We start from the raw sequence: 27,236 nt of genomic DNA, 5'->3' as shown, positions 1-27,236 counted from the left end.
TATTCAAACCTCTTCCACTTTATCTTTGGGCCAGAATCACTTAAAAAAAAACACATGGGCTAGCAATAACAGTACATGAACTTGTCCTTTCTTGGTCCTGCAGAGATTCCTGTGTGTGCTGGTGTTCAGATGCAAACAGGTCCATTAACCGTGTCTGGACTGAGCAGAGATAAGGAAAAACATGGGAATAAATCCTGCAGGACTGGGACCTTAAACCTGAGCAGAACACAAGGATACAGCAACTGCACAACCCAGTCTACCCTGGGCTCAGTGTTTCTGAGTACAGGCTGGTTTACAGGAAATTATGACACATCCATGATGCTCCTCCTAGCTCCAAATCATCTGGAGGCATTTCTGTAGTGACAAATATTTTTCCTAATCTTCTTCCAGCCTGGATTGTAATGACTGGGATCTGAGATTGGGCATGAGCTTTTGAACAGACACTTAGTCTGCAGATTGCTGGACCTGTGATACTGATGGATGTTATTATTTTGGCTGTGTTGCACTGTCAGCACTTCCCATAGCACAGATTTTTGTATTGTGACCAAGATGTGCAGTGCCAGCTGAAACTGTTGGCAGCTGAATGGGACACATTTGGGGTTTTGGTACTTGTTCATTATGATTTGGTGTTGGGTTTGAGCATTCCAGCTGCCCTTCTCAGTACAATATTCAGCTGAGACATGATTCGCAATTTTAAACTTTACATTCAACATTTTTTTAAATGAAATAGTGACTACTCAGAAAGCTCAGAGTTGGTGTCTGAAGCTATCTGGGATGTCTAGAAGAGGGCACTGAATGTGATGACTTGCAGGATTTGTGACAAGGACTGTGCTTGAATAAACTTGTCAGCTAGGGAGGGCATTATTTATTTTTGCACACCTTCTTGGGTTATGTCTTAGCATATATATTGTATGCACATAGAAACTTCTCCCAGAAAGAGTTTGGAAGAGCAAACCTTCATTCTGGAATAACCATTCAAGCTTCAATTGTGTTTTCTGTTTATACACCTGCTGCAGATGTTTTATCTGAAAATGCCCAAAGCATTTTCTTAGCAACACTCATGATGCTGTCCTTTCAGGCCTTTGCTGATGTTCTTTATCTTTATTAGTGCTGCATCTGGGCATAAGCTACATTTTATGGTTGGATGGAAGATTGTTGTCTGGGCATTTATCATTTCACACAAATCTCTCTCTGTAATCAGTGAAGTGGATGTAGCTTTCACAGGCACTGCTTTGTGTTTGCACCTCCACCCCTTTATAGATTTCAAAGAACAGCTGTCCCAGGTCTGCTCTGTTTTGGGCCAGTGGAGGGTCCTGGTACATTAATTGAAAGCTCGTCTGAGACCATAAAGAGGTATAAGAATTAGGTTTGTTTTGAGCTCTGTCCATCTAACCCTTCCCTCAGCAGTGGCTTCAGCATGGGTTTATTTTTGAAAAAAATATACAAACAACAGATATAGAGTGTGTTTTATCATATAATCATTTTAGAAGATCCTAGCACTGAAGAGGAGGATAGATTATAGATTATTTCAAGGATTAGTCACAGGGTGAATGTTAAGTTAATGGAAAACTAGGATGAATATTGGGGAAAAAATAATCTTGCTACTGCAGTCCAGTGGGAGAGAGAGGAAATGGAAGGACTATTGATTGGCTTATTTTAAAAGGTCTAAGAAATATATTACATCAATCTTTCCGTGGTTAAATCATCCAAACATTATTTGAATGGAAGGACTATTGATTGGCTTATTTTAAAAGGTCTAAGAAATATATTACATCAATAACAATCTTTCCTTGGTTAAATCATCCAAACATTATTTATCTAATCAGACTGAATAAATATGTCAATACAGCATTTATTCCATCTGCATTAGGACCTAACACAAATGTCCACCCACTTTTGGAAAAGTACTGACACTTGAATGCACGCTTAGAACAAAACATCTCTTTTGAACTCAGGTTGAATTGGGCTCTGAACCCTGAGGTGGTTTGTGAGCAGCTGTGGATGCTGCCCTGCAGACCATCCTTTCACGCGGGTGCTTTGCCCTGGCAGCAGCTCTGCTGGCTGGGCTTTGCAGCATTTCTGTGCTGCTCTCTGTCCCTGGGGACCGCAGGGCTGGCACTCAGGGAGTTGTGTCCAGCCACGTGCCCGCCTCACCCCGATGGGATCTGCTGTGCTCGGGTGCCATCATTCCCTGCAGAGCCGACACTGAAACCGTAACAGCCGGGCAGGCCCAAAACCACCCGCTGCAAAAGTACATGGCTTGCATGTTGCTGGGCTTTATTGCCTACAGTGCAGCATTCATTCGAATGACAGTCTTTCATGCCTTATGTTCTTTTGAAAAGCTGTACAAGCTGTATTAAAACTGTTCCATTTTCTTTGTGATTTCGTCTTCAGAGGAAACTTGTTATAGTTTCATTCTAAAAGGTCATCAGTGGATCTCCGCTGCATTGCACTAAAGTTGTTTTTACGTTGTAATCTCATATAATAATGGGGTTGTAATGACTTTGCTAATAGACGTGCAGGATGCAAATTGTCTGTTTCTCAAATTTATAATATTTTTGGTAGAAGGAGCAGCATAATGGAATCATCAAGAGGGTTTTGAAAAGTTCCTTCTCTGTTTTTCCTGTCTGTGTGCTTGTACTTACAACATGAGATCACTGAGACAGTATTACAAAACAAGATTTAGTGTCATTTTACAGGAGCTGTGTATTTCATAGGCACTCTAATTTGTGGAACAGTGGTCTCATCCTAAATGGAAATCCAAATGGAATTATGAGCACTCTTGAACTTTCAAAATTGTACACTTAATGATGATGGGGATTAATTTTATTGTCTGTGCTTTGTGGCTGAAGCTGCAGGGTTAGAAGCAAGCATTAAAATTTGATGAAAGATATTTTCCCATGGGGAAGGTCTGTTTCTGATACTGACCAGTCATCCAGATTTGGCCCTAGATGGATTTTTAGGGCAAGTACAAGGCTGATGGGTGGAGGTAAGTAGAGAGAGTTGTTAGAAAAATAAGAGTGGAAGAGACCACCACGAATGACTTGTGCAATGCTGGCCTACAGGTTTTAGAATATCTGTGCTGGATGTGCCTGTAGCTACAGTGTAGCTAAAGGATGTTTTTCTGTCATTTATAGGGGCCAGCTACTCCTGTCTACTGTGAGGTAGGTAGGTAATCCTCTGGTCTAGTTTATGCTTCCTCTAAATCAGCATTTCTGTAAGGACCTCTCACTCATATCATACATAATGTGATTAAAGAATCATCTGACTTCAATGTGTTAAAATCACATTAAGTGATTCCTTACCATGAATTTCAACAGATATTCCCTGTAGCCATTTCTGTCTAAAAGTTGTGCATTGTTTCTCCTTGGAAGTCCCATGCTAGTTGTAAATTTGGGGTTTTTCCCTCTCTTCTGTTTCTGCTTACCAGCTTTGGCTCCCAGTGGCTGAGAAGAGCAGCTGCCAATGCTCTCTGACTTTGTAAGGCTATTCAGGTGGAAAAGAAATTGTGCTTTCTTTAGTACCAGTGTCATTTGACTTTCCCACAGTTACAAGGATTTCCAGGAGATTTGTTTCTTCTGCTTCTCCCTATGCCAAGGACTACAAAGGTGATATTTTTTTCTTGGCTCAAATCTTTCTATTTATTGTGTACTTAAAACTTGTAAGAGAGTTGCTAGAACTTTCTTGTCTCCAGTGATACTGGTCAAACACCTGAGGTGTGCTGAAACCTGGCTAGTAAATATCCTAAACTTTGCTTGTTAAATGCACATTTAACAATTTGATTTAACAAATTTAACAGATTGAAGAACTGGCAGCTGTTCAAGTTCCAGAGCCACTCTCTGGACAAAGCTACAAAACTGTGGCTGCCGGTAGAAAGAACAAGTAACACAATAATGAGTGAGACTGGGCTTTTCAGTGATTTTGTTTCTAGAGCTACCAGAAAATCTTGATCATTAAATAAACAAATTGTATTAAAAGGAGAGAAGGCTGGGAATGTTTTGATGAAAACTTTCTCATTGCAAAGTATCACAGCTGCACCTGACTAGAAACATTTCAGTTTGGTCAAAATCTGTCAGGAAATTTCTCAGGCATGAGACAGAAATGATTGTAAAAGCAAGCAATAATTAGAATTTAATTTTCAATCATGAAAAGTTTGGGCTCAAGATCTTTGTGCTTTAAGAGCAGATATTTAATCTTTCTCTCCCAGATTCCCAGTCTCGGCAACTACTTTTGCAACAAAAAATGCTGATTTGAATGCGTGTAAAGATAAACTGCCTGCCTTGCTGTGGGAGTGGTATAGTTTATAATACATTTCAGAACTGACTAAAAGGGGGGATCTACCAGAAGAAATACAACAGAATCTATCAGACAAAGTACAACATTCCGGAATCTATCAGAATCAAAGGATTCAGAATGGAAGGTCCAGGTTTCCCAGGTCTCATGTTGCTATTTCTTCAGAATTAGAATCAGTAAATCCATTGGGACAACATATCATTACCTCCACGTGGTAATTACCTGTACAATATATATAACATTCATCAGAATAAATGCCTAATATTTGAGTTTCTGACTGGAAGAGTTAAGAAAGAGTGACAATTAGGAAAGTATTTATGTACCTGGGGATTGGAACAAAGTTTTTTTCTTAAGAGAGTTAGAAAAGCTTTTTCTTTCTTTTGGCTGTCATGAGATCCTTTTCCACGTATGGCAAACATTCTCCTCAATGCTTTAGATAGATAGAGGCTTGAATAATACTTGTAGCAAATATTTCTGAGGTGTATTTTATTTAAAAAACCAAAGAAGCCAGCAAACAAAAAAAACACCAAAAATCCAAACCACATCTACCTGTGCAGTATGCCTTCCTGGCTGTATGCTGTGCTTGTTCCAAGCCTGATTTATGAAAGAACAAATACAGCACGCTCAGCAAGAACCCAGGAGAAGCTATTTCACCTGTGACCTCTACTTCCACTTGTAGATGCAACAATTGAAATGACAATTGCTGCTAAATTGCAGTGACTTTGGGAATGCTGGGGTCTGTAAGATATTTGTGCTTGTGGCTTGTCCTTTTCACAAAGGGCTGAATCTGAAAAGCATTATCATCACAACCCATCCTGTATTAACCTCCCAATAAACTTGAGAGGAACTGTTTTGTCAGCTGGAGTTTGTGCCTGCAACACTCAATACTGAGCCATTTCACTGCTTGCAGATGTCAGCAGTTCCAGCTTATCTATTACAATGCTTCACTGAATTCAAACAAATTTCTTTTCAATGTGAAGTAGACCATCTGTGCATTGTTCAACTTCTCACTCCTTAGAATGCTTAAATCGTGTCACAGATGAGTCATAAAAGTGTGTTGGTTCATGCACTCAGTTCTATAAAGTGTATTAGTATTCACGGTTTTCTTAACACTCCTGCACCCTAAAAATGGAACTGCTTGAATTTTAGTCCAGCTGTCAGTCAAGCAAATACTCCCATGCTGATGTAGTGATGAACTCAAGTAAGAGATCAAAATGTGGAATGCTATTTTAAAAATGTTGGTGAGTTCACTTCTTGCACAGTGCTAGAGAAGCTGAGTGTCTGTGCGTTAGATCCCTTGGAGATTGCAGATGCAGCTGTGTTTGTACTGCAGCCTGTTCCAAGGGCCTTCAGGAGAGCACAGAAGTCCCTGAGCCAGACACAGAAAGAGAGGGGCTCACCCAGAGGGAACCACATATAAATGTTGGATGGGAGGAGACAAAGGGAGCAGCCAGCAGAAACAGCTGAGAAGGAAAGTTTCAGTATGGGTCAAGTGTGGGTACAGCCAAAGCTTCCTGGTCCAGCTCAGTTCTCTTCCAGATTTGGGGAAGTGTGTCCTGGATGTTAAAGAGCCCAGTCCTACAGTCTCATCCCAGGGCTGGCTTTCAGTTCTTCCCTGTGGGTGGTGGCAGGAGTGTGGTCTGCCAGCACGGAGCTCCTCAGGTGCTTGGCAGCTTGGATGGGGCTCTGCAGTGCCACGGGAAGTGAGCTGGGAAAGCCGCCCTGCGCCGTGGCCTGCAGCACCAACGTGCCTGTGAAAGCAGCCCTGGCAGAGCAGAAGGAGGCTGCTGTGCCCAGCTCAGAAACTTCTGTGTGCTCCTCCTTCTGGAAAAATGAACAGTGTGCTGATCTTTGGCAATCCTGTGAGAGCAGGCAGATGCATGTAAAGAGCTGTGAATAAGCATAAAGGTGAGGAGTACTGACACTGCTGTTCCCTGAAGAAATGATGTGGAATGAAAGTGCAGCATGAGTCTTGCTAGATTTGACATGGTGCTCACTCACCACACTGCAGATGCAGCTCAGTTTGAGCCATGTGTGGCAGGGTGTTTTCTTTTTGCATTCAAATCTTACATTTATCAGAAGTATTTGATACAATGAGATTAATTTCTCTCTTTCAATTACTTTAGTGTTTTGCTCTTGCTCATTCTAACCTTCTCCCACCTTTTGTTGTGCAAAATATAAATATGTTACTATTTTCTACTGCATAGGGTCATAATTGAAATTTTTGCATGAGGACCAAGGTTTTCATGTTCATGGTTTAAATAAAAAAAGCTGTATAATTGCCGTCCCTGACATGGATGGGGCTTGAAGCAACCTGGTCTAGTGGAACGTGTCCCTGCCCATGGCAGGATGTTGGATCTAGGTGACCTATAAGGTCTCTTACAACCCAAACTATCCCCTGACTCTATGAGTCTATACTCTGAATATTTATAACTTAAAGTTGGGTAAAATCATGAGAGATTTTACCTTGCTCAAGCTGGATTCCATTGGCTAAGGTGTCATTCCCAGCTCACCCAGAGGAAAACACAGCCATACAAGGTTTCGTATGCTCCAACTGCACACAGACTTTGTGTTCTTTTAGCCTGAGGATAACTCAGGCATAATCTCTTACTGTGTAAATTCAAAATAAAAATAAAAATAACAGTTCTAAATAGCTGAGCTTCTTTTGCAAAGTCGCTGGGTGAAGAGCTGTCATGTTACATTAGAGCATGGTCACTGCAACTGATTACTTCATACATGGTATTTGCCAGTCTGTCTCCTGTGTAATCATGAAGAATGCGTTGACTTCAGAATAGCTGCACATAAATAAGTTGTGAAAAAGTCTGGGAGACAACTGAAAGGTCCTGTCATGATTGGTAGCGTGGAGAAATATTGCCAAAGCTATCAGAAAAATACTCTCTTTTCATTATGTATTCCAGGAGATACAGACCTGCATCCCAAAAATTCTTCAAAATACTTGGATAGAGAATGGGCACAAATAGTTAACACTTGCTAGTGCTGGAGTTAATGGACTTAGTCCAGGCAAACACCAATCCATGGTATTGTCTGAAGTGCATTGCTGTGTTCTGTTGCAGAAATGAGTCAAGGAAGTAGCTGTAGTTGTGAAGTACTGAATATTCCATAGGAGTAATTAATGTTTGTCTTTTTTGGAGAAAGCTCTTCTGAAGTCATAATCTACAAATGTATATTCCCTGGTTCTCAGGCAGACTGAAGCACTTTGGCTTTGTCCAAAGCCTTGAAGAATAAATACCTTCACTGTCAGTTTTCTCTGCTCTGCCTGGGTAAGACACAACCAATAAACTGGTCAGTGAGTTTAAGCAATTTGGAATTGCACCAGGAGAAGGAGCAACAGCTACTTTCTTTGTTCGCATAAATCAAAGCCAAGGTGCTCATCCACAGAGCTGTCCCTTTGAAACCCTGTGGATGACACTGGATTTCCTATAGGATTCTATTAGGTTTAATATCCATGTGTTTCATGGGGTCGGGGGTTGGAGACAGGGACAACACACACCCTGATGTCCCTGTGGCAAAGAAGAGAGTTTATTCCTCCAGCCCCTCTTTATAAAGGGGTTTGAAAAGCCTGGTCTGATGGATCATTGGTCTGATCTTTGACACTGCCCAGCTCCCAGAGTAGTGGGATGTCTGCAGTTGAATGGAATGGAATTGGCTGAGGTTCCTGTCACTCAGCTCAGGGCTGGTTTATGGAGCCGGCTGCGTTTCTTGTTTATACCCAAATTAACTGCCCAGTACAAGCCAGCTTGTACAGTAACAGGATTCTACCTTTAAAAAAATCTTCCAATTTCTTTCTCTCTTCCATAATTCATTTTCTATCTTCTTTTTAATGCACCAAGTCTTCTACATTTTTTATTTCTCTCTCATCGTCTGTTGGCATTTCCATTTGTTAAAGGTTTCTAAGAAGGGTCAGTTAAGTTGGTTTAGTTTTACCAAAGATTTAGTAAATATAAAGAAACAAACTTTCTATTAATGCAGTCATACTGCTGTCAAAAATGGAGAGGGGAAACACTCTGAAATCTTATATTTACAATTTTGCCTTAAGCAACTGTGGTTTGCAATGAAAACTCAAAACATTTCCCAGGAAACTTTGTTTGTGTTTGACAAACATGTAATAGATATTTTTTCTCCAGATGTCTTTAATTTTCAGTATTTCTAAATCCTTTCAAATTTGCACTGCTTTCTAGGTTGCTGCTGCAAATATTTAGTGTACACCTTCCTTCCAGAAATGCTGAATGGGGAAACATGAGTGATTTTAGCTATTTCCCTGAGGGAGGATGGTGGTGTAAGAGCACTGCAGCATTGGCAGTTACCCTTGGATCAACAGGGAGAATCAGAAAGGAGCTCCAGGCCTACTTCTAAGTGTGTGTTCAGTATTTGCTCCAGATTAGCTGCATTTCAAAACCTACCATTTAGTGACCTGGTGGTTTGACCTTGTTCTCTGTTAGGCTATAACCAGCAGTCACCTCATGGCAAAAATGCACATTACAAACCTCTTCATCCAGAGATGTCCTAGAAAAGCCTGCTTGTTTTAACTCCTGTTCTGACCTGGGTAAAGCAGAGCTCTAGAGATATGCTGTATTTTATCCTGTATCTTGGGGTAGATTATTGGCAGATGAGGCAACAATTACCACTATTTTCTCCGGTCATGTGAACCTCATGTGGTAGGTCCACAACAGGAAAAAGAATAGGAGGGTTATTGCAACGGGTAGATTAACTATGGGATTATTGCTGTAGGATTGCAGATGCCCAAGACTCCATGAACAAGTTTGTGGAAAAGAGATTCGTATTCTCTAGGCACCACTAAATACCTCAAACCCAGTGTCTTAGGTTGGAAACACAAGATGTGGCTTGGGGTTTGTATTCTATTGCCATCTGTTAGAGGTGGGGCAGTTATCTTCTGTTCATTGAGCAGTTTTCTTTATCTCTTCACATGACTAATCCTCGCTCCAGGAGATCTCTTCTGTTCATGGGCCACTGAGTGTCCCTGCATGGCTGATCATCCCACTGGGAGATGCTCTGCCCAGGGGAGGAGCCAAGCATTCCTACCTGGATAGAATCTGAGGTTTGGAACATCACAGCAGCCTTTGCCCACTGCATTCCCAGAGGAGCAGCTTTCTCCTGCCCTGCATTCCCAGAGGAGCAGCTGTCTCCTGCCCTGCATTCCCAGAGGAAGAGCAGACCCATCTCCAGCAGCCCTGGAGCTTCAGAGGAAAACTCCCCCCTTGTGCAGGATCCCTGCTCCAGCAGAACCACAGCTGGCACTGCAGGAGGGCTGAGCCACCATGGAATGGCACTGTGCCACCACCCTGACACACAGGGTGTCAGGGCATGTTCTCACTCTGACATTGTTGTTTTGTATTACTGCACTTTTGTTTTTATATTTTCTTTTATTTTTTTCCCTAATAAAACACTGTTATTCCAACTCCCATATCTTTACCTAAGAGCTCCTTAATTTCAAAATTATAATAATTCAAAAAGAAGGGGTTTACATTTTCCATTTCAAGAGAGACTCTTGCCTTCCCTTAGCAGACACCTGTCTTTTCAAACCAAGACACCCAGGAAGTCTCTGAGCTGCAGTCTGTAGAAGGGTATTTGGGGCTAGTACTTTCTCTCTTGCCTTCTTTCTGGAGCATCCAGCTTGGCCATCAGGAGATCCAGGATAGTGAGGTCAGAGGTATATTTAGTCCAATTCTGTATGGCTGGACCTTGCATATTCTAAGCTAGAAGGTGAGAAATGAATTTGCTTGTAAATGTACCTAATTGACCTCTGAAGACTGTGCCTCATAAAAGGGCTGAGATGCATTATCATGTCAGTGCCATACAACACAATCTCCCTGTACTGCAAAGCTTGCTCTGTGGGACATCAGGCTGCAGTTTTGAGTGCTGGCAGTTCAGCCTCTTTTGTGAACACCAGATGAATTTTTAAAATGAAAAAAAGCTGAACCATTGCCAATAGGTTATAAGGCTGTTGAAGGAACATGAGACTGGGGAGGAGATAGCACAAAAAGAGCAGTAAGTGAGAGATTCTTCTGGACAATATTTGTGCTCTGAGCTCTATTAACTGCACTGAACTGGAATGTGTTAAATGACTGAGAGGAGATGGAGGCCATCTCCAAGCAGCACAGAACCCTAGGGACTGGTAAATAATGAACACAATTCTTCTGCTGTTAGTGGGATGACTCATCACTCGCTGTCTGTTTCAAGCACCTGCTGCAGGGGTTGGAGGAGGACTGGACCTCTTAAACCTGTATTGCAAGGAAAAAGCAGCTCTTGGCTGCTACTAGGTCATTCTTTTATCCACCCGTATATAAAAGATACCAGCAGCAATTACTGATAGAGGGAGCCTAAACAAGGAGGACAAATTGTCTTACTGTGTTGTTTGGCAATGGAGGATTTTGACCCATAAGTTATTGTTTTTCTTGGCATTCCTAAAACCAGGAAAACTGGAAGGTGGCAGCTGACACAAAGATCTCCAGGCCTGTGTAGGAATTTCTGCTGACAGGCACCAAGGGCTTCCCTGTGCACAAAAGCCCAGCAAAGTCCTGGGACAGAGCCATTCTATCAAGGGAATGCCCAAAATCACTGACCTGGATACCAACTGCTCTGTGTGCATTGCTAGTTGCACCAGCAAAAACCTGATACTGTGCCCCATCATTTGTCCATTTCACCAAGCCCAGAATAGTCAAATGTGAGGTCTTCAGCTTTCTCCCCCAGCTCTGACATGTGGAAAAACAGAAGCCATTTCCTGCTGATGTTTCCACAGGTGATGTCACTGTCAAAGTTTGTGTCAGTTCCACTGTGCAGGGTTAGGGGCAGCTCATAACTTCTTAGCAGTGGCTGTAAAACCATATTTTGTTGTAGTAACAGAATGGTGTTGCAGGATGCCTAGACCAAAGAACAGGTCACAGTGTTCCCTCTTTCATGCACCAATGTCCTTCGCTTGCCTTTTGCTGGGTGTCTGTCTTTGCTCACAAATGAGCAATATTGAAGAAAATGAGCGGAATTGACTTTTTCTCTTGGAGGTCTTCGGAGCCCAGAAGAGGCTAGAAAAATGAAACCTGTCCCTCTGCTTGGAAGACATTTTCTCCCACAGATAAATCATGGAAATCCCACTGTAAATCATGGAAAATAGCTCAGCAGACTTTATTTCACTTTACTTTATTAGCAGACTTGACTTTATTAGCAGTATGGGAAAACTAAGGCCATATTTTGATATTGTGGTGGCTAACAGCTGGCCTGACCATATCGCAATAATAATTAGTCCCCATTTTATAACTGAAAGGTCACTAATTGTACAAGTACCTTGATTATATAACCTGACAGAGAGCAGGCATTGTCTGGCTGGCCAGAACAGCGGTTCGGCCGATGGGGAGCGAGAGCGCCGACCCTCAGCGCCGTGTGAGACAGAGAGTGCGCAATGGGCTTTGCTGCTACGCACAAACCTCGGTGGTCTTCGTCACATTCCTGCCTCTGACACCACAGCGACATCTTGGAAACAATTTTACCTGTGTTTGGACTTCCAAAGACACATATGAGTACACCCATTGACCTGGTTGTCATAGCTATGTTTTCACTGTGATTAATTTGATCCCCAGCTAATCACACTTGCCTGAAAGCAGGATCTGATTTATTGCCTGAAATTCTTGAAAAGAGATGGTAGGAGTATCTAGTGGCATGCTGGGAGAACATGCTGCTTCACATTTAACTGTAGGAGGGAATTTTCTTTCAAACAACGGGATCAACTTCAAGTGTCACAAACTTTCCATTTGAGAGTTCTTATTCAGGCATACAACAAGAAGTTGTTCTGTTAGTGATGTGAGATAAAAGAATAATAATTCCTAATTCCTAAAAGTCCAAACCCAGTAATTGGCAGGTACAGCTGTTGCAGCTGATTCTCAATTGCTGAGATGCAGGAAATCCTCCTTTTGCTAATCAGACTACTCTAAACTTAGAGTACCTCCTTATCCTCTACTGGCTGTTTTACTGATGGAGAACCTATCAGTTGATGAGTGAAAAGTCACCGTTTCAGAGTTTTTGAACTGAGATGTTAAAAAAATCTCTTCTGTGAGATTTGGGACATATTTATATCTGTTTTGGGATCAGATTCTTGTTCGTATTTTCTAGTAGTCACCTCTTCAACCTATGAGAAATTTGGGATTTTTGTAATGTTTTTTAAAGTGCTGTTCTCTGTTGCCTTTTTATCCAGGAACTGTTGTCTTCTTGCTAGTAGGAGTGCCACCACTTCACACCAATATCCTGCCTCTCTTTTCACATCCAATACTGTTCCATATTTATAACCACCACTTATTACTATAAGTATTTTTCTCTGGTATGTATCTGTTTAACCAGGTATTGATCTCCCTGTTTAATCCTCCTTTTTCTGCAAAAACATTTTCTTTCTTCCTTCCTTTTTAAGAAGGTGAAAACAAAAATCTTTTTAGGTCATTGAGAAACTTAGAACAGCCACCATAGTATTTATTAGTTAGATGATTTCAGTGACTACACTGTCTGTTCTTTATCCACAACTGTGTGTATCACATTAGTTGTCTGCCTCTGAAGTGAATTTAATGACTATAATGTGCACACTGATTTGTTTTTGACATTCAGATGAGCAATCTTATTTGTCATGAATTCTGCCCTTGACACATCCTTTGAGAGCACTTCTTTGGCCTCCCCAGCCTCGTGCTGGGGGCAGTCTCAGACAATAGCTCAGCTCTGCTTTTGTGCTTCCCATTGTGCTGCAGTTGTGTCTAGAAACCACACCTGTGATCTTGAATGAGTTTGTTGTAAGAAGAAACCCTTGTTCTGCAGAGCTCCGAGTCTAAAGAGCTGAGACAGATGACAGGTGGAAAGGAAAGGGAGGCACCAGCAGGCTCTGTGACTTGCTTGACCTCATGTAGCAGTTGTGAGGTGCCACGTGCAGGGTGTGTGACAAAGCTGGGGCAGTGATCCAGCTGTCTGGGTCCCCATGGCTTTGGCACAGCTCCTAGACCAGTCAGTCTCCAAAGTATCAGGCAGTGAGACCTTACCAAGAGTCCAACAGTACAGAGTGGCTGTAAATCAAACCAATGCAACTGTTTATCATCCCAGGAACAATTATCAGGAATAAGTGCATAATCTGTAGAGCCTTTATGTCTGAAATGGGATTGCTAGGGATTATTTATAGTGGCTTTTTACAGGGCAGTCGTCATGGAGAAATTGTGTAATTGTGCTTCTACTTCTGTAAAGTATAAGATCATTCTCAGAGGGAGTGGTTTCTAGGAAGACAGCAGTGAAGTTCCAGAAAGATATCTGTGAAATGAAATAGCCTGTCTGGGGATCAGCCGTGCTGCTCCTGCTAGTTCATAGGATCTCAGCAAGAATGTTCTTTGACCAAAGTAGGAAATACTCGACTCAACATTCTCTTTAGATTTCCAACTCTGTACCCAAATGTGCAGGGCAAGCACAGGAGTGAAGAAGCTCAGGTGGGAAAGTCAAAATCCACAAAAAGATGGAACAGCTTCTTTTAGAAGGGGAAAACGTGAGAAGACTTCTGTTTTCATCAGTTTTCCCTTTGCCTGGTTTACATACAAGCCTCATAGTCTTGGGTGTGTGAGACTGTGTAATATCAAGAGTACACTTCAGATACTGTGATATTTCTATTCACCTTGGTTCCTATTCCTAGAGGCATGCCTGGAGATCATCAGCTGAGAAGTCTAATTTACAAAACCACTTTTTTGTAATGCTGACAAAGACATGGCCAGTACCTGGTAAGGAATTGCGAGTTAAACTACTAGGGTAGTTATTCTTTTGTTGTTAGCATGTTAGGGAAAGGGTGATGTAACAAGGAAATCCTAAGAAAGTAGGCCAGAGATATTGCTTTGGATATTTCAATACTGCTTTGGATACTGACTTTATAGCAGTGTTTTGTTAGTGTGTCAATATACAAAACCTATCTTAAATCTAGTTACAAGACATGTTCTTACCATCCCATTGATTTACTACACTATAAACCAGATTTTCTATCAAACTAAGCACTTGCAAACAGCTACTTATCAGAGGCTGTGCTCAGGGCTGCTGGCACAAGGCAGCTCAAGATTTAAGGTACCTTGATGCTGCAGCAAGAGGGGTGTGCCTGGTACAAGCTGCAAGGATGCACTCTTGTGGCAAAGAGGTGTCATACAGAGAATAGGTGGAGTTGAAATCACCTTCTGTTTATTAGGAAATTGAAGACTTTCATACTCAAATAAGATGAAGAGATTATCACCTATACTAGGGAATTTTCACTGCAGCATCAGTATTTTGTATTAGTTCTCATTATGTTTTCTCTGCTGGAGGGTACATTTGTACTTGTTTTCTGAACTTCTTATAAGCAGGTGCTATTCAACATGCCTCAGTGTTTGCTCCCCTGGGCACATACTCATAGCAGCCAACTGTTTCTCTGGATGACTAAAGGAGAGGAGCTGTCCAAGGGCAGAAGCTGGGGGAGCACAGGCAGCTGTCTCCTTGAGGAGATCCCCCTGCATCAGCAAGCCTGCACTTCATGGAACCCTGCCCCTGCTGCCTTTGCTCTGCACACAATAAACCCACCACGGCTGAGGCAGTGCAGGACTGTGTCCCACTCCTGCTTTAAAATACTGCCAAGGTCAGGTGGGGAGAGTGCCAGGAGAGGATGGTGGCTGTGAAGTGTTGTGTTAACCCCAGAGCAGCAACGTCAGAACCATGGCAAGGGTTGTGTGTGTGCAAAACCCGGTGACTAGCCAAGAACCAGCCAAGAGGAACCACGGGTTGATTGAGGTGAACTGCTGAAAGATTCTGAGCATGTTTTAAAGGTTCTTGGGTGCCTGCTGCTATGGATGGAGTTTTGAACTTCCCCAGAGAACCTACCTGGAGGCTGTTTTCAGTCTCCTCTATTGGCGATGGTGAGAGAGATGGGGAGACTGAGTGGTGATCAGAAGCTGAATTTACTATGGAGTACATATGCTTATATACTATTCTAGAAAGGCTGGTAATTTTTTACTACAATGATTTAGTTAATCATCACATAAACAAACTTATATGTTTTGCCACATTTCTTGCTTGCAGAAGTTGATTCAATCTTTTTTTGCTGTCAGCCAGTCCTGATTCAATCCTCAAAGCTCTGTTTGTTCTTGCCAAGGGATCCTGATTATCGATCTCCTATACTAATTACATCCAAAGTATTCTCTGTCTTGTGTGCCCCAGTATTCCTCTTGGAGACATTGTTCCTTCTCTGTAGCTCACAGCTGATCATGTGTTTTTTCTCTGCCACTGGTTACCTAAGTTGTGTGTTCAGAGAGGTTCTTTTTTAACAGTTTGCTGATGTGCAACTGGTAAGTCTTTAGCATGAGTCTCCCCTGCCCACCTCTGTCATTTAGGAGCCCTGTTTCTACAAACAGATGTGTCTTACAAAGACTTTCCCTGTGGAGGAAACTGGGGATATTTGCATACTGTTTATGTAAGGTAACACTGACAAAACCCACTTGAAATGGTATGTAGTTATGTCACTGATAGGGTGTTTTCCAAATATTTCTTACCATGTTCTACAAAAGAAACCATAGTCAATCAGCAGCTAAACTAGTAATGCAAAAGGTTAATAGCAAACAAAAATGAAGAATATTGTAGCAGACTGCCAAGCAGTTGGCTCCATTCTGAGTGTGACAGATGGGTTGCAGGTACCAAAGCGAACATCGGATGTGCAGAGGAAAACACAGTCTGTAACACTGCCTCACTTCTCATAGAGTCTCTGAAGATGAATGGCTCTCTCTGTTTTCCAAGACACCCAAAAACATCCTGACAAAGTTACTTAGAATAGGACTTTGCAGGATCTGCCCTCAGGAAGCGCCATCGAATGTCAGATGGCTCAGGAACGATCCAGCGCAGCCAGTGCAAAGCAGGGAGCTTCCAGGCTGTTGGACTTGCTCCTGCAGGGAGCTGGGGACCTTCTCACCGTGAGGCCACCGGAGTTCATGTGCATAACTGAGTGAGAGGGAAAGGGTTTGGGACTGACACTGAGGCCATCTGGATCTCAGTGGATGTACAAAGGGCCCAGGTGGAACACAAAGCCACTGGATGCTGGGTGAGCAACTGAAGTAGGAGATGTTGAAGATTCCAGTTTAACAGATAATGTGGATTATTCCTATAAAGTCCTTCTTATTTTGAGATTTAAGATATTAGCATATACAAGATAGGAACATAAGATTGATCAGGACAGATTTGAATAGTTTCCAGTGTCCCTAGTTGAAAATGGGTTGGGAAAAGTTAAATAAATGGAAACTGAAAGGGAAAGAAGTCATGGATAAATATTGAGCAACACTGCTTCTCCAAACTGAGTTTTTCCCCTGTGAAAATGTGGTAGTTTAATAAAAGGGAATAGACTAGCTTTGGAACATTAATGTGATCATACTTTCCTTTTTATACTAAATTGTAACCACTGTCAATGAATCTGCACTGAAAATTGTTCATCAAACCATCCTGTGCTGCACTCATATGATAAAACTCCATCATAACTCTGTCTGGCTATCATACAGAATTAATTCTCCAGTTGACTTCAGTCTGAGACAAAGTAAATACTGGTAAACAGGTGAAGGCTTTATGAACCTCAGAAAAATAGATTGCTAGGTGCTTTTTCAGAATACAAAGTATGTTGTAGATTCTCAGGAACACTAAATTTACCAGAAACATTTAATCCCATACTGGAAATACATGTGGTTTTGCCAAGACACTGAATAGTAAAATTAGTGTGACTTAAATTAATAGGAACTGTTGCCTAGAAATAGAACACTTTGCTTAACTTAATAGTTCAGTTTAATTCAAGGAGCATTTTCTGAACTTGCACATCAGCTCAGTAGGAGAAGAAAACAACCATATAAGGAATATCTTTGAAAGTCCTTTGAATGTTCTGATCTCCTCTGGATGAATGCTGACCCATAGTAGCTGCTGTGATATCATAGGAATGCTCCAGGTTTATCTGAGTGTCACTGGCTTCTTGTGTGGAGATACCTGCCAAAGAGTGTAGTGTCTGCACGGCCTTCTGAGAAAGAGCCATGATGTCTTAAGAATATTAAGAGTTATTTTCTCCCCTTCTGCCTCAAAAGATTTGTAGATGTAATTTTTTTTTTTTTTTACTCAAACTTTACAGATTTTTAGAAAAATTCAGATTTTCAGAGCAAACCGGATTTGGTGAGCAGAAATGTCCCTTTAATTAACCACAGCTCTCCATCCCTGTGTCCCGTGAGATGGGTCTGGCTCCTCCCTTGCTTCCAAGGGCAGCTCCTGCCCAGCCGAAGGTCAGGGTCCCAGTGTGCTTCCAAAAGTGTTCCTCTGTCTCCATCTTCTGGTCAGCTCTTCGGCATTGACTGCACGTCCTGCTGCACACAGAAAGTGTGCATTTTTCAATGTGAGAAATGTCCTTCTCTGGTGGAGGCATGAGCCTGCCCTTTCCCTCTTGTTCCTGCTGCTTTGCCTGGATTGTGAAGAACAACACGGACCTGATGGGGATGGCACTTGGCTTAGTAGGTGTGTGAAGAAAACTGCTTGTATTAACCACCAAGTCTGCTCACAAACACGAAAATCACAAAAAATACTATGAGCCCCATCCCTGTGTAGGTAGGAGCTCTACACGTCCTGGATGGTTTTTCTTAAAGCAGCTCTTCTGTAAAAGGTGACAAATAGTAGCACCGAGGAGGGTAACAAGGGAATTGCTCCGAAATCGCTCACACTGAGGGCCATGGAGCTTCCTGTGCCTCAGCTCTCAGGTGCAGTTCTTGGATCAGATCGGTGTGCAGAGGAGCAGCTTCAGCTGCTGGGACAGAAAAGCTCAAAGCAGTGCCCCTCCTTGGAGGGCTGCAGATCTTATCTTTGGGGACTGAAGCCCATAACTGGTTAAACCAACAGAAGTAAAATTAAAGATCTGTAAACAATAGAGCTAATTATTGTTTACTGGGGGTGGGGGGAGAAATCCAAAATATCTTTTTTATTAAGGCTTTCCTGCCTTAATAACTACATACCTTTTTCCCATCCTAAAAAGAGCAACACGTTACCCAGCTTGTTTCTAAAAATGTTAGGCAGGAGTTGATCGCTGACTTCTTATGCTCATGTAACCTACATAGCCATATATCATTTAATCAACAGAGATGAAATTGTGTTTCTTCAGCTGATTTTGAAATTGCCATAGACAGTGATAGGCTGATGACTTGTGCTCTTTTGTTATAGAAAGAGATTATATTTTCTACAGGTAACTAGGCATAGGAAATTTGAAATGCATTCACTTTTTTCAAAAAGTCAGAGCAGTTCTTGGTCCTGCACATCCCCCTGCTGGCTGTTTTAAGTGGATTATAATCACATTTTCCTGGGGTTTTTTCAGTGTTTTCCTCTTCTGTGTTGTGTGTGAAAAGCCCACACAAACAACACGGAAAACTGATTGACAGCCTTGGGGCAACAGTGAAACTCTGCAAAATGCTGCCAGGCACACAGAGCAAAATGACTGAAACACCAGGGAAAAAGCAATTCTTTTTAGTCACTATATGTTATAATAGGAGCCTAATGGATTCTAACAGATGTGGGATTTTTGAAACAAGATGGTATCCTCAACACAGATGATGCTGCACTTTTTTGGTGAAGGTTGAGTGTAAATGCTGCTTCTCACTTCACCATGACTCATGTGATCCCCTGGAAATTTCAAAACATGGGGTGATATAGACTCCAGAAGATCTTTCTTTGGAAGAGGCAGCTATCTTTGGCTCCTTTCCCTGGATGGGAACTCTAAGGTGGAGTTCTACCACTGAAGCAATGTAGAATTCACTGCCTCTGGGCACACCACCCTTTCAAAGTAGGCCTTGTGCTTCTCATGAGCCAAAGCCTTTGTAAACAACTTCCAAAGGGATTTTAAACCAAACCAACTGACAAAATGTGGTACCAGAACCAGCAGAAATGGAGGAGGGCTAAGATGGCCAGAGGCAGAGGCAGTCTGGAGAGCTCAGTGCTGCACTCCTGTTACAGCTGCCCCCCTGCAGCTGTGCCTGGCACATTTGGGGGCAACCTGTCTGGGGACACTGGGACCTGTGGCTGGATGACCCTTCTTATCTGAAGAAGGCAGAGAGGAGACCTGGGGTCTGAGTTGCAGCTCAGCAGCTTAAGAATTTTCTTAGGTAGGTGCCATCCTGGTATGAAAAAAACTTCAGGAACGCAGCTTCAGCTAAATCCCATCTGAGCTGTGTGAGTGCAATAATCAAATTAGAAATTCAGACAGATGGAAACCCCTCCAAAAAATGTATGCTATTTTGTTTCCTGGAAGGATTTTGACAAGTTGTTTAAAGCTGTGCAGCTTACTACCTATCTCTGCCTGGTTTTTGAGACACAATTCAAAATAAACTCATTAAAGGTTTGTGTTTCAGCAGGGGAAATGCAGAGTTGCCTTTTTGCATTTCTAGTGGCAACATCAGCAGCACATAGCAACAAACAGCTGGAAATCTCTGTTTAGGTTACTGCCTAGCCCCCATAGTGGGATGTATGTATGTGATTTCTTCTAAGTATGAAAACTTACCTCTTTGTAGCTCCTCTAGTGCATGTGCAGCACCAGCGTTAGTGCTTGGTATGAGGCTGCTGGCAGTGAACCGTGAGAGGAGACTGGACAGTTGCATTTCACAGTGTGAAGTTCTCATGGTATGCTGCAGGCATCAGGAAAAAGTAATTGCTTCTGCATAGGTATCTGCAGTTGCTAAAACCCTTTATCTCCCAAATGTGGCAAGTGCATGAAGGATGTGATTCAAAAGAGAGATTGGTAGATGAGTAAATCTGAAGTTCAAACATTTGCTTCATAGCAGGTTAACAAAACTTCTAAAAGTGTGGCATTTCAGTTGGGTTTTTTAATTGCAGCCAACAACAAAAGCTCCATGCCCCTTAATAAATATGTGCAGGCTTGTCTTCCCCACAGTCCCTGAAGTAGGGCAGGGAGAGGCTGACCTGGGAGATTTGTTTCTTCTGGACCTGCAGTAAAGTAAGGCATTTAGAGAGATTTTCTGTGGCTCCTGAGAATGCTTCTAATTACCCCAGCGAGCAGGGCAGGAACCTAATGGCTGTACCTACAGCCACACCTTTACACAAGAATTCCGTTTGCAGCTGCCCTGAGCTGCTGCCCTGGGAGCTGCACAGCTGTTTGCACCTGCAGCACAGGGACTGGGGGCGATGGCACTGACGAGGAACAAGAAGACTGGAGCCCCAGCTTGTCTTCAGTGCTGGCTGCAGCTTGGCATGGAGGTGAAATGGGCCCTTCTGGCCACGTTGCTGAGGCTGTTCTGAGAGGGGCTGTTCTGGCTGCTGCTGAATTGGAGTGAGAGCTCCCTGTCTTTGCCTCCTGTTCTGCTGTCCCTCACGGTACATCCTGCTCTGCCAATGTGACTGCACACACAGTCACTCCCTAACCTAGTTCTGTCAGAATGATGCAGGTTGGGTTAGCTATTTTTTTAATATGGGAAAAGTAGCCTCAAGGCCAGGTTCTCTTGCTCAACTTCTATTACAATAATAGCAGGCAACATTCATATTATGCTCCGCTCGAGTGTGTGCGATCAGCTTGTGATTGGACTTAATAGCTCTGTAAATAAAAGAAACACAGAACAAAAAGCGCAATAGTCCTCAGAAATCCAGCTGATTCCTGGAAGAGTTAACTCATTTAGAAACCTTTTAGTGGGCCATATTGATTACATGGATGTGTTCAGAGCAGCTGTGGATATTGCAGTAACAATGAACTGAAGCAGTTTATCAGCACATCAATTATTTTACTGGTATAAAAAGAAGCTTTAATTGGACTAATGATGATGGGCTTAATCTTATGTTGAAGCTATCTGTCTATCACAAAATTATCTCTCAATGAGCTCATCTGTTTTGCAAGGAAGAAGCTCATAATCTCATGGGATGGAAGATGTTCTGGCTATTTATAGTCACTGAATTTATTTGTAGGGAATATCATGACTTCACAAGTGCAGTGGCACTAGTCTCCCTCGTAAAGCATTTATCCTAATCGAAAGGGAGCTGTTTGCTACAAAGCTAGCCATGTACTTAAAAGGGCCATTGAACAAATCTGAAACACTGGCAGTCATTTGCTTGTAAAAGCAGCAGGTGAATCAGTGTGTCCTGAATGCACAGCAGCCCAGAGCCAGACTGCTCTGTGAAAATGAGACAGTGAGACAGAGGAGATATTCCTACCCAAAATGGCTGAACTGCCGAGATGAACTGGGCAACAGCACGTGAGCAGCTGAGAACGTGCTGCAGCCTTCTGGCTGCTGGGGGCATGCAGGGCTGGGTTTAGGCACTCTCAGTTAAAGAGGAGGCTGCTGTTCCTACACCAAGGACAGGGAGAGAGTTTACTTTTTCTCAGGTATTTCCTACTAGCTAGTCTGTTCCAAAGTAGCTAGTCTGGGCTAGCTTTTAGCACTAAGTTGTGTGGAATTACTTTTGACACCTGCTGCCAAGGGATGAAAATACCTCTCTGGTTATGTTTGCAGAGATCACTGAGGACCATGGAGGTTGCTGGAGTATATCTCCAAGAGATCAAACATGTTCCCTACAGAGACAAATGGAGAATAAGTTAATCAGAAAGCAGGGTGGAAGTGGAGTTTCTGTAGAGCTCAGGGATGAGAGGAGCAGCGAGCCAGCAGAGATCACTGCTGGGGTGGAGGATGGAGACTGAGGGACTCTGACCTGCTTGGACCAGGCTTGGGTTAACAGTTCCACAGTTTGAGCCTTCAACAGGATGTGGAGCCAGCCCCAGGACAGCTTGGGGTGCAGGAAACCTTGTCAGAGCTGTGAAGGGAGGGAGTGTGGCTGCACAGCACCTGCTGCTTTCTACCAGGCACTTCATTTCTTGCATTGTTGCAGCAGTATCCACAGCTATCAGCAAGCCCCTGGGCTGCAGCTGTGCCTGAAAGGACAATGCAGCCCCAAGTCTGAATTTTTTTTTTTCTCCTTGAAATCTCCAGGAATAGAGTGCCCTTCACTAGCTTTCTGCCTGGTCTGCTGAGGCCTGCCCTTCCTGGTTGTGGGCTCAGTGATACCACAAAGATGATCAGATTTGTACACAAGGTACGTGCAGGATAAACTAGGACCACATCAGGGGAAAAGGCCAGATGTGTGTTCCTTTAAATAATAATCCTTCATGTAATATCACACTTAGTTGTCATAGAAACCATGGCATCACTAAGACTTGCAGCTCTTGATCCTGCAAAACAGTTGAACGTTTGCTTTTAATATAAAGTATGTGCTTAAATTCCAACTACTTCTGTGGCACTGCTTGTATACCTAGAATAAAGCCCACACTTTATTTTTTTCCTGTGTGAGAGTGATCTGGCCCAGTAAAACCTCCTGGTTTCTTTAGTTAAGCCCAAACAGTATGCACGTTTCACAATCAGAAAAATTACTAGCACAGGAATGGTCTAAAGAGAGTCCAAACAGAACTTTTCAAAAAGATGTGTTGGCAATTGTGTGCTTGATTAGATCACACCACTGTCTCTGCTTCTGCAGCCTGAAAAAGCATTAGTATAATGCTTTTCACAATTTCTTCCAGTACTTAGGACAGTGGACAAGTCTTAATTCTAATGATTGTATAAGGAGAAATTTTTTTCAATTAGTCTAGAACATATAGAAATTCAATCATAATTTCTAACAGAAATATTCATGCTCCCAAATTAAATAACCTACTTATTGTAGCTGTTCATTAAGCATTTTGTATTTTTCTTTGAAAACTTAGTTTCTGATTTAAATGTTTAACACTTTCTGTTTTAATTTTAAGGTACGTTTTAGCATTCAAAGTGCTGAGGAAAGTATGAAAGTATCCCTTGTGTCTCCAAGGAAACAACAAGAAAAGTTTGTAGTTCTGGGAGTTTTAAAACATCTTCTAGCTGGGTCTTTGAGCAGGTGTCCATGTTGAATATTCAATTCTGTTGCAAATGCGTTTGCAAGATGACACATGATATTTCACTCATTTACATTAATTACAGTGTTTTCCCCCAGATCATACTACAAATGACAAAAGACAAAAAGGTCTGGGGTACCTTTTCAGGGACTAAATGTTCCCCTGCAGACAGGGCCTCATTCTAGGCTTGCTGGGCTCAACAGGCAGATTTCCACTGGAGCCCAGTGGGTTCTTTTATCAGAATTAGGTGTTTTATAGTTCATATTTGATCTCATGATAGACGTGGGGTAATGCTTTGACCAATTTCAGCAGTTGATAACTGGGCCTACCCACATCTGTTACAACTGTTCTACATAAAGTTATACATTTATATTTGTGCCAAGGAAACCTGTTCTGTAGAACTTCAGTAGGTCGAGGTGGTGGCAACTCCACAGTAAATTCAGTGCATTTGTAATGCTTCCTGCCAGCAGAAGTAGAAAAGTAGCAATATCCCAAAGGCATCAGCTTTTGTGGAAATTAAAGCAGAAGGTTAATAAAGGTGGCTGAGTCACAACTCTCTTCCAATTCAGGGGATGTTTGTGGACAAATCTTCCTGCTATTTATTGAGCTCCACCAGCTGGTAAATGACTGTGTATTTCTAAAAGCCCTTCTTGTAAAAAGCTTAAATTTTGTGAATGGAAAAAGGGTTTAAAAATGTTCCTGACTAATCTCCTTGCCTGGAGAAGAAGGTATCAGCTTTGTACGACTAAAAAGATAAAGTGATGAGCATGCTGTTGATTTTGCTGATTTCAGAGTACCTGGACAAAAAGAATCTCATCCATAGAAGCATTTTATGAAATAGCATGATTCACACCAAAAAATGAGTAAGAATTTATGGTCAGCCATATTCACCAGCAGACACACAAAGTGAAATTTCTCCAGATTAGTTGTTAATAATACTGTATAAATGTCATTAATTTAAGCTGAAAACAAGACAGGTAAAGGGAACAGTAAGCTACTTTTCTAGTTTATACTTACAGGGCTTAAGTGTGGTTTTTACACAGCTCCTCTGAGTCTAAGAATTCATAGTGCTCCCGAGTGTTCGCTGAAGCCCATCGGAGGTGATGGACAAAATGCGCCCGACCGTCCTGAACGCGTGAAATCAGTTTCGGAGCACAAGAGCGCCAGCGCACTCCCTCATCGGTCGTGGCTTAGGGGCCCGTTTCTCCCGCCGAGCCCCGAACACCTCGGCCGTGTCCGGGCCGTGTCCGGGCTCTGTCCGGGCCGTGTCCAGGCCGTGTCCGGGCCCTGTCCGGGCCCTGTCCGGGCTCTGTCCGGGGTCTGTCCGGGCCGTGTCCAGGCCGTGTCCGAGCTCTGTCCGGGCCGTGTCCGGGCGGGCCCGCGGTGCCCTGAGGGCCGCCAGGGGAACGGCCCGCCAGGGGGCGCCGTGCGAGCGCAGCGGGGCCGCTGAGGAGACAGCCCGGGACAGCAGGACGGGGGACGGAGCGACACGGGGACAGAGGGACGTGGGGACAGCGGGACGTGGGGGACAGAGCGACACGGGAACAACGGGACATGGGGACATGGAGGCACCGGGACACAGGGACGCCGGGACATGGGGACCGAGGGACATGGGGACAGGGGGACATGGGGGCACCGGGACATGGGGGACACCGGGACATCGGGCAGCTCCTGGGCACACCCGGGACACACCCGGGACACCGGAACGGGGCAGCTCCTGGACACACCCGGGAGACAGCCGGTACACACCCGGGACACACCCGGGACACCGGAACGGGGCAGCTCCTGGGCACACCCGGCACACCGGGAGCAGTGCCGCCCGCCCAGCGCTGCCCGCGCTCCGCTTCCTCAGCCCACCTCGCCGCCGTGAAACCGCAGCCTTTTCTCTCGGCCTTCCCTGCCGTGCTCACCTTGGGCCACCCTTGGCCCGGTTTGGTGGCCACTCCTGGCAGCTCTTTTGCCCTATGGCATTGCTTCCTCGAGGAAGCAATCCTTCTAGGGTCTCTTATGTCAGAGTGGCAGGAATCTTTGGGCCAACATTCAGGTAATATTTTCCTCTTCCCAGCTTCATTTAAATTTTCTTGCTTCTTCTCTGCATCAGAACTAAATAATCCCTTACATAGTGCTCTCAGCCTGCAGATTTGGGGAGCCAGAACATAAAGGCAGGCCCATGCTACAACTTGCTGTACTTTTGGTTACGTGTTACAACCGTGTACTAATGAAGGGAGGGGACAATAAAGGTCCTTTAGTTCCTTCCCTCCAACCCTGTTCCTCTCCCCCTGTCTCTGTGGGAAGACAGTGTATTCCTATTTGACTATTCCCTAGTTAAAACTGTTTATATGAGACTGGTTCTTCAAGCCAGATAAATCTTCCAGATTTATCTCAGCAGATAGGGGACAAGTTAAGACTCTTGTCTAGAAAAAAAACAATCACCTTGGTGAGTACATTGCCATACTACGTTCTTGCAGGTGTCACACAGATGTTGTTCTGAGGTTGCTCAGTTGTGCCTGGAGCTAAAGTGAGTGCAAGCCAGGGCCAGGACTAGGGTGCGTAAAGGAGTATCCTAATGGACATTGGCTGCATCAGAGAATCTAGCTCTGGTGTTTAATACTATTAGGCCTCACATCAGAAATCTGTCCTCCAAGTCCCACACTCTGCTCTGGTTTTTGATAATTTTCTGCCAAGATCACAGTTGCAGTGTTCTAGGTAAAAGAGCACAATAGAATGTACCAAGCAGGGTAGATTCTGAAACCAGCGACAGCATCTGCTCTGCCTCCCCAAGCCAAAACAGGCTGGAAGTGTGGGTGGAAATATGGAGAATCCTATGGAAAGTAAGAAATGTGGAGGCATGGGAAGGAACTGAGAAGGTGTGGGGTGGGGCGTATTATAGAATGGGCCCAAGTGAGATCCAGGGTGATGGTGATATAAAAATGCAATCTATAGGAGAGCAGGAATCACTAGGTTTGTGGCTTTATAGATTGACATGATTTTTAAAATTTATTTTTCGGCACCTGTTGGAATTATTTTCTTGTCCTCGTTGCTATTCAACATGTGTCTCTCTGCCATCTGATAATTTCATCAATTGTAGTCTCTTCTAAATCACACTGAAAGTCTTGATCTGAACTCTAACACAGCACTACCATGATCCGTTTTAAACACATTAAGTATCTTTTCCTGCTCAATTATTTGCTATTTTTATTCCTTATTCACAATTCTTAAGCCAGTTCTCAAATTATGTGGGTGCTGTTATGTCAAAAGAGATGTGAATTAGTTACATTCAGAATTCTGTGATTCAGTCTTCCGAATGCTGGTTTAATGCCAAGTATGTTGGTTCTGTTACTTTCCTTTTACTCACTGATGTTGTAAATCTATAGGAAGTTCCCTTCCTTATAAACTCCAGGGCACATATAACTGCTTGACTCTGTTATCCTTCACCTGTTTCAGCACAAAGATAATTCTTTGTGCTTGGAATTTGTTTCTAGCAGGAAAAGAGTCAGATTTACAGAAAGGAATTGTTATGATCATTCTTTTTCTGAGGTGTGGTCTCACATTTGATTCTCAGACTGATGTTTTCTTTGACTTTTTCTCAGTCTTTCTGAGGAAAGATGACTTCAAGTGAACTTTATAATGAAAAAACAAAAAACCATTATATTTTCTGTCCTTCTTTCACCAGTAACGGTAGATGGGTTCGTTTTCCAGATGTACTTCACTATTTTTTTTATTTGTGTGTGTGTTTGTGGGAATTATTTGTTTTGTTTTGTGGTTTTGTTGTTATTGTTGATTTTTTTTTTACAGTGTTCTATCTACCAAACTCAATTTTGTGCATATGATATTTAAAATTTAGCAAATACAGATTATGTAAAAATACTGGGGCTTGGTAGACCTTGACTTGCGGCCTATGGACACTTGTGATTTCCAAATCAGCAAATGGTTGAAAACCACTGGTTTAGCTCCCCAGTCTGTCCTTCCCCACATACCAAATGAGGCTGCATCCTGTCACACCTGGTTTGGTGTGACACTGGTA

General features: G+C 43.0%; 1 long non-coding RNA gene across 2 annotated transcripts; it reads right to left on the bottom strand.

Moving 5' to 3' along the window:
- Positions 1 to 17,094: 17,094 nt before the first annotated feature.
- LOC121348326 lies at positions 17,095 to 24,543 on the bottom strand. 2 transcript variants are annotated; one of them, XR_005954360.1, is made up of 3 exons: positions 24,230 to 24,543; positions 19,850 to 19,973; positions 17,095 to 17,795 (listed from the first exon to the last, which is right to left on the bottom strand). It is a non-coding gene; the product is annotated as an uncharacterized LOC121348326 (long non-coding RNA). The 2 variants fall into 2 exon arrangements; XR_005954361.1 differs by having other exon boundaries at positions 17,095 to 17,770.
- Between the last annotated feature and the right edge of the window lie 2,693 nt (positions 24,544 to 27,236).

The sequence above is a fragment of the Onychostruthus taczanowskii genome, unplaced genomic scaffold (genome assembly GCF_017590055.1).
Source record: "Onychostruthus taczanowskii isolate IOZ18803 unplaced genomic scaffold, ASM1759005v1 scaffold118, whole genome shotgun sequence".
Lineage (NCBI taxonomy): Eukaryota > Metazoa > Chordata > Aves > Passeriformes > Passeridae > Onychostruthus > Onychostruthus taczanowskii.
This window is presented reverse-complemented; position numbering and strand designations above follow the sequence as displayed.